We start from the raw sequence: 14,107 nt of genomic DNA, 5'->3' as shown, positions 1-14,107 counted from the left end.
GAGGGACTGTCATATGCGGAGAGATTGACGAGGTTGGGATTGTTCTCGCTGGAGTTCAGAAGAATGAGTCGGGATCTCATAGAAGCCTATAAAATTCTAACAGGACTAGACAGGGTAGATGTAGGGAAGATGTTACCAATGATGGGTGTGTCCAGAACCAGGGGTCACAGTCTGAGGACTCGGAGTAAACCATTTCGGACAGAGATAAGGAGACATTTCTTCACACAAAGAGTGGGGAGACTGTGGAATTCATTACCACAGGAAGTAGTTGATCCTCAAACTTTGAATATATTCAAGAGGTGGCTGGATATAGTACTTGGGGAGAATGGGATCAAAGGCTATGGGGAGAAAGCAGGATTGAGTTGGATGATCAGCCATGATCGTGATGAATGGCGGAGCAGGCTCGAAGGGCCAAAAGGCCTCCTCCTGCTCCTATCTTCCATGTATCTATATATGTAAGCTTTGGAGAAAGTGCAAAGAAAGATCACCAGGAAGTTGCCTGATCTCAAAGGTGTTGGCTATGAGGAGAGGTTGAATGAACTAAGATTTGTTTTCACTGGAAAGACGGAGACGGAGGGGAGACCTGATAGTCAGAGGCTTTTTCCAAGTGTCAATTACACAGGGGCACAGGTTCAAGGTGAGAGGGGAAAGTTTAAGGGAGATGTGGGGGGTAAGTTTTTCACACAGAGAGTGGTGGGTGCCTGGAACGCGCTGCCAGAGGAGGTGGTGGAAACAGCACATTAGCAACATTTAAGAGGCATCTGGATGGGTCCATGAATAGGGAGGAAATAGAGGGATACGGACTGAGTAAGGGCAGAAGGGTTTTTTCCAGTTACGGCATCATGATCGGCACTGGCTTGGAGGGCCGAAGGGCCTGTTCCTGTGCTGTACTTTGTTCTTTTTTCGTCACAGAATAAGGAAAAACCCTGAAAACAGCCACGAAATAGGGAAAACTCCAGAAAATAGGGAAAAGTCCTGAAAACAAGGAAAACTCCTGAAAACGGGAAAAACTCCTGAAAACAGGGAAAAATCAGAAAACAGGCAAAACAGAGACAACTCCACAAAAACATTTTTTTAAAATTTAGAGTACACAATTATTTTTTTTTTAAAATTACAATTAAGGGGCAATTTAGCGCGGCCAATCCACCTGCCCTGCACATCTTTGGGTTGTGGGGGTGAAACCCACGCAGACACGGGGAGAATGTGCAAACTCCACACGGACAGTGATCTAGAGCCGGGATCAAACCTGGGACCTCAGCGCCGCAGTCCCAGTGCTAACCACTGTGCCACCCTAAAAACATCTTAAAGAAACAGGGGAAACCCTGGAAAACAGAGAAAACTCCTGGATGTTTCGGAGCGTCAACAGAACATTCTCAAGGGGCAGGCTGCTCTGGAAGGTTAGATCACATGGAATCTAGGGAGAGCTGGCAAATTGGATATACCATTGGCTTGATGGTCGGAAGGAGAGGGTAATGGTGGAAGGATGCTTGTCGGACTGGAGGCTTGTGACTAGTGGTGTGCCTCAGGGCTCAGTGCTGGGCACATTGCTGTTTGTTATCTATATCAACAACAGGTTTCTTTCAAACACGAGCTTTCGGAGCACTGCTCCTTCCTCAGGTGAGGAGGTTCATTCACCTGAGGAAGGAGCAGTGCTCCAAAAGCTCGTGTTTGAAACAAACCTGTTGGACTTTAACCTGGTGTTGGAAGGCTTCTTACTTGGTTATAGAAGACAGAGAGTAACAGTAGAAGATTGTTTTTCCTGAATGGAAATCTGTAGCTAGTGGTGTTCCACAGGGATCAGTGGTGGAACCTCTGTTGTTTGTGGTATATATAAATGATCTGGACAAAAATGTGGGTGGACTGATTAGTAAGTTTGTGGATGATACGAAGATTGGCGGAGTTGCTGATAGTGCCGAGGATTGTCAGAGGATACAACAGGATATAGATAGATTGGAGAATTGGGCACAGAAATGGCAGATGGAGTTCAATCCAGACAAATGCGAGGTAATACATTTTGGAGGATCAAATCTAGGTATTAATTATACTGTAAATGGCAGAATGTTTGGGAACATTAACATTAACAGACAGAGGGATCAGGGTATGCAGTTCCACAGTTTCCTAAAATTGGCAATGCAGGTGGCCAAAGTGATTAAGAAGGCATATAGCATGCTTGCCTTCATCAGCCGGGCACTGAGTACAGGAGTTGGCAAATAATGTTACAGCTGTATAACACCCTGGTTAAGCTGAATTTGGAGTATTGCGTGCAGTTCTGTTCACCACATTATCAGAAGGACGTGGAGGCTGTCGATAGAAAACTGGTTGGCAGAGAGGAAACAAAGAGAAGGGATTAATGGTCCTTTTCAAACTGGCAGGCAGTAACTAGTGGGGTACCACAGGGATCGGTGCTGGGGCCCTAACTATTCACGATATATATTAATTATTTAGATGAAGGAATAAAATGTAACATCTCAAAAGTTTACAGATGATACTGTCATTTAAGAAATGGGTATTTAGCTGTGATGTCAGAGTGTGGGTCCTTTTGAACTAATTTTTGGTTATGAGGTAAGAGGACCACTTAAATTGATTAAGGAAAAATTGTCCAGTGAGATATCGTAAATGACACTATTGGATTACATGTCAAATTTTAGGGAACGATTAAATAGAGCAGGTGAATTGGACAACATTTGAAAGTTGCACAAAATGTGATGAAACGGGTAGCGGACAAGAAATCCAAAGTTCGTAGTTTTGCCAGTGGGGATAAAGTTTTAGTGTTGTTACCAGTGGTAGGTGAGCCTTTAAAAGCTCGGTTTTGTGGACCGTATCAGATTGAAAGTAAATTAAGTGAGATGAATTATGTGGTAAAAATACCAGATAGAAGGAAGACTCACCGAATGTGTCATGTGAATATGCTTAAAAGGTACTTTGAAAGGGAAGGAGAGAAAAAGCAGGTTTTAATGATTCGAACTCAAAGTGACAAACCAAATCCAGATGACTGTGAATTTGACATACCTTAAATTAAATTGGAAAATGAGGAAGTTCTTAAAAATTGGGATAAATTGCTGAGTTACCTTCCAGAGGAAAAACAAACTGACCTGAAAGAGTTATTTATCACGTGGCTAAGTTTGTGGAGATAAATTGGGAAGTACTAAAATAGCTATACATGATGTAGATGTGGGAAAAGCTGTTCCAATCAAACAACATCCATATAGACTTAACCCGTTTAAATTGGTACAGGTTAACAAAGAGATTGAGAGTATGCTTAAAAATGGCATAATTGAAGTGGGTTGCAGCCAATGGAGCTCACCCATAATGATGGTACCTGGAGTTTATTATTACAGCCATTTCATTTAAAAATAGTACACGTGGCAGGTCGAGAAAACGTGATAGCTGATACTTTGACACCGATGTGATGAACGGAAACAATTTCAGTTGGAGGAAGAAGAAAAAAAAGAAATGGACTATGTTATTATACCTGTTGTGTGTGTTGTTTTTTAAAACAAAAAAGTATATTTACTGTGTGCATTTCTTAAAGGATAGTGAAAAGGTGAAAAATGAAACCATCTTGAAGCTGATGGTTTATTTTTTTTTCTTGGCGGGAGGTGTCATGTGAAAGTACCTTTAAGAAATGGATGTTTATCAGTGATGTCAGAGTGTGGGTGAAGCTGGGCTGTCTGTCAACTTTTTACTTTTGTTTTAGGCTGTTTGCTGCAGGGTGTGTTTTAGTTTCATTTTCAGAGCTGGATAGCTGCAGTCACAGCCAGAAGGGGTATTAGTCTCTCTCTGTCTGTAATCCAAAAACTGTAAATCGATCCTTTAGTGATTTAAAACTAATAACTGCTCTCAGTAGTGACTTTACCCTGATGGGCTTCTGTTTAAAGGGTTTTTTAAAGTCTTATGGATGTCAAAAAGACAGTTAAGGATTACTTAGTGTTGGATTCTTTGGGGTTGTATTTGAATTAATGGTTGCTAAAATGTTCACTGTATGATTTGAAAAGGTTAACTTGAGCTCATAGAATAAACATTGTTTTGCTTTCCCACGCCTGTAGAGTGGGCCGTGTGCTCCCCATACCACAATCTAGTAAAAGCTGTGGGTCAGGTGAACTCCATGGTACACTTTGGGGTTCTCTAAACCCTGGCCCATAACAATCTCAAGTTGGGCAGCACAGTAGCACAGGTGGATAGCACTGTGGCTTTACAGCGCCAGGGTCCCAGGTTCGTTTCCCGGCTTGGGCCAGTGTCTGTGTGGAGTCTGCACATTCTCCCCGTGTCTCCATGGGTTTCCTCCGGGTGCTCCGGTTTCCTCCCACAGTCCAAACATGTGCAGGTTAGGTGGATTGGCCATGATAAATTGCCCTTAGTGACCCAAAAGATTAGGAGGGGGTTATTACGTTACGGGGATAGGGTGGAAGTGAGGGTTTAAGTGGGTCGGTACAGATTCGATGGGCCAAATGGCCTCCTTCTGCACTGTATGTTCTATGGGTGGGAGGGTGAACTGTGATGAGGATGCAGGGATCCTGCAGTATGATCTGGACAGGTTGGGCGAGTAAGCAAATCAATAGCAGGTGCAGTATAATTTGGATAAGTGTGAGGTTATTCACTTTGGAAGCAGAAACAGGAAGGCAGATTACTACCTGAGTGGCTGTAAATTGGGAGAGGGGCGTGTGCAGTGGGACCTAGGTGTCCTTATGCACCAGTCACTGAAGGTAAGCATGCAGGTACAGCAGGCGATAAAGAAGGCTAATGGTATGTTGGCCTTTATTGCGAGAGGTTTTGAGTATAGAAGCAGAGATGTGTTGCTGCAATTGTACAGGGCCTTGGTGAGGCCACACCTGGAGTATTGTGGGCAGTTTTGGTCTCCTTCTCTGAGGAAGGATGTTCTTGCTCTTGAGGGAACATAAGAACATAAGAACTAGGAGCAGGAGTCGGCCATCTGGCCCCTCGAGCCTGCTCTGCTATTCAATGAGATCATGGCTGATCTTTTGTGGACTCAGCTCCACTTTCCGGCCCGAACACCATAACCCTTAATCCCTTTATTCTTCAAAAAACTATCTATCTTTACCTTAAAAACATGTAATGAAGGAGCCTCAACTGCTTCACCGGGCAAGGAATTCCATAGATTCACAACCCCTTGGGTGAAGAAGTTCCTCCTAAACTCAGTCCTAAATCTACTTCCCCTTATTTTGAGGCTATGCCCCCTAGTTCTGCTTTCACCCGCCAGTGGAAACAACCTGCCCGAATCTATCCTATCTATTCCCTTCATAATTTCATATGTTTCTATAAGATCCCCCCTCATCCTTCTAAATTCCAACGAGTACAGTCCCAGTCTACTCAACCTCTCCTCGTAATCCAACCCCTTCAGCTCTGGGATTAACCTCGTGAATCTCCTCTGCACACCCTTCAGCGCCAGTACGTCCTTTCTCAAGTAAGGAGACCAAAACTGAACACAATACTCCAGGTGTGGCCTCACTAACACCTTATACAATTGCAGCATAACCTCCCTAGTCTTAAACTCCATCCCTCTAGCAATGAAGGACAAAATAAGGTTCCCCATGGTAGGCTCATTCAGAAAGTTAGGGGGCATGGGATATAGGGAAATCGGGCTATCTGGATACAGAATTGCCTGGCCGAAAGAAGACAGCGAGTGGTGGTGGATGGGAAGTATTCTGCCTGAAGGTCGGTGACCAGTGGTGTCCCGCAAGGATCTGTTCTGGGACCTCTGCTCTTTGTGGTTTTTATAAATGACTTGGATGAGGAAGTGGAGGGGTGGGTTAGTAAGTTTGCCGATGACACAAAGGTTGATAGAGTTGAAGATAGTGTTGAGACCTGTTTCAGGTTACAGCAGGACATTGACAGGATGCAGAGCTGGGCTGAGACGTGGCAGATGGAGTTCAACCTTGATAAATGTGAACAAAGAACAAAGAAAAGTACAGCACAGGAACAGGCCCTTCGGCCCTCCAAGCCCGTGCTGACCATGCTGCCTGTCTAAACTAAAATCTTCTACACTTCCGGGGTCCGTATCCCTCCATTCCCATCCTATTCATGTATTTGTCAAGATGCCCCTTAAACATCACTATCGTCCCAGCTTCCACCACCTCCTCCAGCAGTGGGTTCCAGGCACCCACTCTCCTCTGTGTAAAAAATGTCCTCGTACATCTATTCTAAACCTTGCCCCTCGCACCTTAAACCTGTGCCCCCTAGTAATTGACCCCTCTACCCTGGGAAAATGCCTCTGATTATCCACTCTGTCTATGCCCCTCATAACTTTGTAGACCTCTATCAGGTCGCCCCTCAACCTCCGTCGTTCCAGTGAGAACAAACCGAGTTTATTCAACCGCTCCTCATAGCTAAGGTTATCATAGCTGATCATTGAATCATAAAATTTACAGCGCAGAAGGAGGCCATTCGGTCCATCGAGTCTGCACCGGCTCTTGGAAAGAGCACCCTACCCAAGGTCAACACCTCCACCCTATCCCCATAACCCATTAACCACACCCAACACTAAGGGCAAATTTGGACACTGAGGGCAATTTAGCATGGCCAATCCACCTAACCTGCACATCTTTAGGCTGTGGGAGGAAACCGGAGCACCCGGAGGAAATCCACGCAGACACGGGGAAGATGTGCAGACTCCACACAGACAGTGACCCAAGCCGGAATCGAACCTCGGACCCTGAAGCTGTGAAGCAATTGTGCTAACCACTATGCTACCATGCTGCCCTAAAGCTAATGCCCTCCACAACAGGCAACATCCTGGTAAATCTCTTCTGCATCCTCTCGAAAGCCTCCACATCCTTCTGGTAGTGTGGCGACCAGAACTGAACACTATACTGCCAAGTGTGGCCTAACTAAGGTTCTTTTACAGCTGCCACATGACTTGCCAATTTTTATACTCAATGTCCCGGCCAATGAAGGCAAGCATGCCGTATGCCTTCTTGACTACCTTCTCCACCTGTGTTGCCCCTTTCAGTGACCTGTGGACCTGTACACCTAGATCTCTCTGACTTTCAATACTCTTGAGGGTTCTACCATTCCCTACTATTCCCTACCTGCAATAGACCTTCCAAAATGCATTACCTCACATTTGAAGGATTAAACTCCATCTGCCATCTCTCCGCCCGAGTCTCCAAATGATCTAACTCCTGCTGTATCCTCTGACAGTCCTCATCGCTCTCCGCAATTCCAGGAACCTTTGTGTCGTCTGCAAACTTATTAATCAGACCAGTTACATTTTCCTCCAAATTATTTATATATACCATGAACAGCAAAGGTCCCAGCACTGATCCCTGCGGAACACCACTAGTCACAGCCCTCCAATCAGAAAAGCACCCTTCCATTGCTACTCTCTGCCTTCTATGACCTAGCCAGTTCTGTATCCACCTTGCCAGCTCACCCCTGATCCCGTGTGACTTCACCTGTTGTACCAGTCTACCATGAGGGACCTTGTCAAAGGCCTTACTGAAGTCCATCTAGACCCCATCCACTGCCCTACCTGCATCAATCATCTTTGTGACCTGTTCGCAAAACTCTATCAAGTTAGTGAGACACGACCTCCCCCTTCACAAAACCGTGCTGCCTCTCGCTAATACGTCCATTTGCTTCCAAATGGGAGTAGATCCTGTCTCGAAGAATTCTCTCCAGTAATTTCCCTACCACTGACATAAGGCTCACCGGCCTGTAGTTCCCTGGATTATCCTTGTTACCATTCTTAAACAGAGGAACAATATTGGCTATTCTCCAGTCCTCTGGGACATCACCTGAAGACAGTGAGGATCCAAAGATTTCTGTCAATGACTCAGCAATTTCCTCTCTAGCCTCCTTCAGTATTCTGGGGTAGATCCATCAGGCCCTGGGGACTTATCCACCGTAATGTTTTTCAAGACGCCCAACACCTCGTCTTTTTGGATCTCAATGTGACCCAGGCTATCTACACACCCTTCTCCAGACTCAACATCCACCAATTCCTTCTCTTTGGTGAATACTGATGCAAAGAATTCATTTAGTGCCTCGCCCATTTCCTCTTGCTCCACATAGATTCCCTCCCCTGTCCTTCAGTGGGCCAACCCTTTCCCTGGCTACCCTCTTGCTTTTTATGTACGTGTAAAAAGCCTTAGGATTTTCCTTAACCCTATTTGCCAATAACTTTTCGTGACCTCTTTTAGCCCTCCTGACTCCTTGCTTAAGTTCCTTCCTACTTTCCTTATATTCCACACAGGCTTCGTCTGTTCCCAGCCTTCTAGCCCTGACAAATGCCTCCTTTTTCTTTTTGATGAGGCCTACAATATGTCTCATTATCCAAGGTTCCCAAATTTGCCGTATTTATCCTTCTTCCTCACAGGAACATGCAGGTTCTGAATTCCTTTCATAAGAACATAAGAACATAAGGACTAGGAGCAGGAGTAGGCCATCTGGCCCCTCGAGCCTGCTCCGCCATTCAATTGGATCATGGCTGATCTTTTGTGGACTCAGCTCCACTTTCCGGCCCGAACACCATAACCCTTAATCCCTTTATTCTTCAAAAAACTATCTATCTTTACCTTAAAAACATGTAATGAAGGAGCCTCAAATGCTTCACTGGGCAAGGAATTCCATAGATTCACAACCCTTTGGGTGAAGAAGTTCCTCCTAAACTCAGTCCTAAATCTACTTCCCCTTATTTTGAGGCTATGCCCCCTAGTTCTGCTGTCACCTGCCAGTGGAAACAACCTGCCCGCATCTATCCTATCTATTCCCTTCATCATTTTAAATGTTTCTATAAGATCCCCCCTCATCCTTCTAAATTCCAACGAGTACAGTCTCAGTCTACTCAACCTCTCCTCATAATCCAACCCCTTCAGCTCTGGGATTAACCTAGTGAATCTCCTCTGCACACCCTCCAGCGCCAGTACGTCCTTTCTCAAGTAAGGAGACCAAAACTGAACACAATACTCCAGGTGTGGCCGCACTAACACCTTATACAATTGCAACATAACCTCCCTAGTCTTAAACTCCATCCCTCTAGCAATGAAGGACAAAATTCCATTTGCCTTCTTAATCACCTGTTGCACTTGTAAACCAACCTTCTGTGACTCATGCACTAGCACACCCAAGTCTCTCTGAACAGCGGCATGCTTTAATATTTTATCGTTTAAATAATAATCCCGTTTGCTGTTATTTGTACCAAAATGGATAACCTCACATTTGTCAACATTGTATTCCATCTGCCAGACCCGAGCCCATTCACTTAACCTATCCAAATCCCTCTGCAGACTTCCAGTATCCTCTGCACTTTTCGCTTTACCACTCATCTTAGTGTCATCTGCAAACTTGGACACATTGCCCTTGGTCCCCAACTCCAAATCATCAATGTAAGTTGTGAACAATTGTGGGCCCAACACGGATCCCTGAGGGACACCACTAGCTACTGATTGCCAACCAGAGAAACACCCATTTATCCCAACTCTTTGCTTTCTATTAATTAACCAATCCTCTATCCATGCTACTACTTTACCCTTAATGCCATTCATCTTTATCTTATGCAGCAACCTTTTGTGTGGCACCTTGTCAAAGGCTTTCTGGAAATCCAGATATACCATATCCATCGGCTCCCCGTTATCTACTGCACTGGTAATGTCCTCAAAAAATTCCACTAAATTAGTTAGGCATGACCTGCCTTTAACGAACCCATGCTGCGTCTGCCCAATGGGACAATTTCTATCCAGATGCCTCGCAATTTCTTCCTTGATGATAGTTTCCAGCATCTTCCCTATTACCGAAGTTAAACTCACTGGCCTATAATTTCCTGCTTTCTGCCTACCTCCTTTTTTAAACAGTGGTGTCACGTTTGCTAATTTCCAATCCACCGGGACCACCCCAGAGTCTAGTGAATTTCGGTAAATTATCACTAGTGCATCTGCAATTTCCCTAGCCATCTCTTTTAGCACTCTGGGATGCATTCCATCAGGGCCAGGAGACTTGTCTACCTTTAGCCCCATTAGCTTGCCCATCACTCCCTCCTTAGTGATAACAATCCTCTCAAGGTCCTCACCTGTCATAGCCTCATTTCTATCAGTCGCTGGCATGTTATTTGTGTCTTCCACTGTGAAGACCGACCCAAAAAACCTGTTCAGTTCCTCAGCCATTTCCTCATTTCCCATTATTAAAACTCCCTTCTCATCCTCTAAAGGACCAATATTTACCTTAGCCACTCTTTTTTGTCTTATATATTTGTAAAAACTTTTACTGTCTGTTTTTATATTCTGAGCAAGTTTACTCTCATACTCTATCTTACTCTTCTTTATAGCTTTTTTAGTAGCTTTCTGTTGCCCCCTAAAGATTTCCCAGTCCTCTAATCTCCCAGCAATCTTTGCCACTTTATATGCTTTTTCCTTCAATTTGATACTCTCCCTTATTTCCTTAGATATCCACGGTCGATTTTCCCTCTTTCTTCCGTCCTTCCTTTTTGTTGGTATAAACCTTTGCTGAGCACTGTGAAAAATCGCTTGGAAGGTTCTCCACTGTTCCTCAACTGTTCCACCATAAAGTCTTAGCCCCCAGTCTACCTTAGCTAGTTCTTCTCTCATCCCCTTGTTATCTCCTTTGTTTAAACACAAAACACTAGTATTTGATTTTACTTTCTCACCCTCCATCTGTATTTTAAATTCCACCATATTATGATCGCTCCTTCCGAGAGGATCCCTAACTATGAGATCATGAATCAATCCTGTCTCATTACACAGGACAAGATCTAGGACCGCTTGTTCCCTCTTAGGTTCCATTACATACTGTTCTAGGAAACTATCGCGGATACATTCTATAAACTCCTCCTCAAGGTTGCCTTGACCGACCTGGTTAAACCAATCAACATGTAGATTAAAATCCCCCATGATAACTGCTGTACCATTTCTACATGCATCAGTTATTTCTTTGTTTATTGCCTGCCCCACCATCTCGTTACTATTTCGTGGCCGATAGACTACTCCTATCAGTGACTTTTTCGCCTTACTATTCCTGATTTCCACCCAAATGGATTCAACCTTATCCTCCATAGCACCGATGTCATCCCTTACTATTGCCCGGATGTCATCCTTAAATAACAGAGCAACACCACCTCCCTTACCATCCACTCTGTCCTTCCGAATAGTTTGATACCCTCGGATATTTAACTCCCAGTCGTGACCATCCTTTAACCATGTTTCAGTAATGGCCACTAAATCATAGTCATTTACGATGATTTGTGCCACCAACTCATTTACTTTATTCCGAATACTACGAGCATTCAGGTAAAGTACACTTATGTTGGTTTTTTTACGTCTGTTTTGAATCTTAACATCTCCAGTTTTATTCCTTTTGTTATTACTGGGCCTATTCACTGTGCTCCCCTCAGTCACTGTACCTTGTACTGTCGCCCTTATGGATTTCTGACTATGTCTTCTCTGCCTTGCACTTTTCCCCTTACTTCCTTTTGTTTCTGTCCCTGTTTTACTACCTTCCAACTTCCAGCATTGGTTCCCATCCCCCTGCCACATTAGTTTAAACCCTCCCCAACAGCTCTAGAAAACACCCCCCCTAGGACATCGGTTCCAGTCCTGCCCAAGTGCAGACCGTCCGGTTTGTACTGGTCCCACCTCCCCCAGAAGCGGTCCCAATGCCCCAGGAATTTGAATCCCTCCCTCTTGCACCATCTCTCGAGCCACGCATTCATCCTATCTATCCTGGCATTCCTACTCTGACTAGCTCGTGGCACTGGTAGCAATCCTGAGATTACTACCTTTGAGGTCCTACTTTTTAGTTTAACTCCTAACTCCCTGAATTCCGCTTGTAGGACCTCATCCCGTTTTTTACCTATATCGTTGGTGCCTATGTGCACCACGACAGCTGGCTGTTCACCCTCCCCCCCCCCCAGAATGTCCTGCAGCCGCTCCGAGACATCCTTGACCCTTGCACCAGGGAGGCAACATACCATCCTGGAGTCTCGATTGCGTCCACAGAACCGCCTGTCTATTCCCCTTACGATCGAGTCCCCTATCACTATAGCCCTGCCATTTTTCTTCCTGCCCTGCTGTGCAGCAGAGCCAGCCACGGTGCCATGAACCTGGCTGCTGCTGCCTTCCCCTGGTGAGCCATCTCCCCCAACAGTATCCAAAGCGGTATATCTGTTTTGCAGGGAGATGACCGCAGGGGACACCTGCACTGCCTTCCTACTCTTGCTCTTTCTTTTGGTCACCCATTTTCTATCTCCCTCAGTAACCTTCACCTGCGGTGTGACCAACTCGCTAAATGTGCTATCCACGACCTCCTCAGCATCGCGGATGCTCCAAAGTGAGTCCATCCGCAGCTCCAGAGCCGTCAAGCGGTCTAACAAGAGCTGCAACTGAACACACTTCTTGCACGTGAAGGAGCCAGGGACAGTGGACGTGTCCCTGAGCTCCCACATCGCACACGAGGAGCATGACATGGGTCTGGGATCTCCTGCCATGTCTTAAACCCTTGGTAAACTTAAACAACTAGAATCTCAAAATAAAAATAAATAAATTAGACAATGAAAAGAAAAAGAGAGACTACTTACCAGTCACTTACCAGGGTTAAAAAGCACCTCCTCACACTCTGCACCGAATTACTTCACTGCACCAAATTACCAAGTTTCAATCCCCACTCTGTGTGATTCTCACTCCGGATGTGTCTCCTGGAAAAGTGCTCGCTTACTGTGTGCGCTCTCTGTCTGTCTTTTATACAGACCTCAGCTAACCGATGACTCAAAAAAAACCTTAACTTCAAAGAGAATAATACAATGTGCCCCTAAACAGGCCTCAACAGGCCTCAGGTGATTGACAGATAACTGCCTCTCAGCAATTAGGGTAGGGGCAGCTTCAACCAATCAGACACTAAGCTACACACTGCACTTTTAACTGAAAAACAGCAGAATTAGATTTTCCACTTACCTTTGCTGATTTACCTCACTGCACCAAATTACCAAGTTTCAATCCCCACTCTGTATGAGTTTCACTCCGGATGAGTCTCCTGGAAAAGTGCTCGCTTTCAACTGACATTTGAAAGCCTCCCACACGTCAGATGTTGATTTACCCTCAAACATCTGCCCCCAATCTAGGTTCTTCAGTTCCTGCCTAATATTGTTATAATTAGCCTTCCCCCAATTTAGCACATTCACCCCAGGACCACTCTTATCCTTGTCCACCAGCACTTTAAAACTTACTGAATTGTGAATTAGGCAGATTGTGCCTAACTAATTTAGTGGAATTTTTTGAGGACATTACCAGTGCAGTAGATAACGGGGAGCCAATGGATGTGGTATATCTGGATTTCCAGAAAGCCTTTGACAAGGTGCCACACAAAAGGTTGCTGCATAAGATAAAGATGCATGGCATTAAGGGTAAAGTAGTAGCATGGATAGAGGATTGGTTAATTAATAGAAAGCAAAGAGTGGGGATTAATGGGTGTTTCTCTGGTTGGCAATCAGTAGCTAGTGGTGTCCCTCAGGGATCCGTGTTGGGCCCACAATTGTTCACAATTTACAGAGATGATTTGGAGTTGGGGACCAAGGGCAATGTGTCCAAGTTTGCAGATGACACTAAGATGAGTGGTAAAGCGAAAAGTGCAGAGGATACTGGAAGTCTGCAGAGGGATTTGGATAGGTTAAGTGAATGGGCTAGGGTCTGACAGATGGAATACAATGTTGACAAATGTGAGGTTATCCATTTTGGTAGGAATAACAGCAGACGGGATTATTATTTAAACAAAATGGGGCAGCACGGTAGCATTGTGGATAGCACAATTGCTTCACAGCTCCAGGGTCCCAGGTTCGATTCCGGCTTGGGTCACTGTCTGTGCGGAGTCTGCACATCCTCCCCGTGTGTGCATGGGATTTCCTCCGGGTGCTCCGGTTTCCTCCCACAGTCCAAAGATGTGCGGGTTATGTGGATTGGCCATGCTAAATTGCCCGTAGTGTCCTAAAAAGTAAGGTTAAGGGGGGGTTGTTGGGTTACGGGTATAGGGTGGATACGTGGGTTTGAGTAGGGTGATCATTGCTCGGCACAACATCGAGGTCCGAAGGGCCTGTTCTGTGTTGTACTGTTCTATGTTCTATGTTCTAATAAAATATTAAAGCATGCCA

Source organism: Scyliorhinus canicula, chromosome 7, assembly GCF_902713615.1.
Source record: "Scyliorhinus canicula chromosome 7, sScyCan1.1, whole genome shotgun sequence".
NCBI lineage: Eukaryota > Metazoa > Chordata > Chondrichthyes > Carcharhiniformes > Scyliorhinidae > Scyliorhinus > Scyliorhinus canicula.
Note: the sequence above shows the minus strand (reverse complement) of the source record.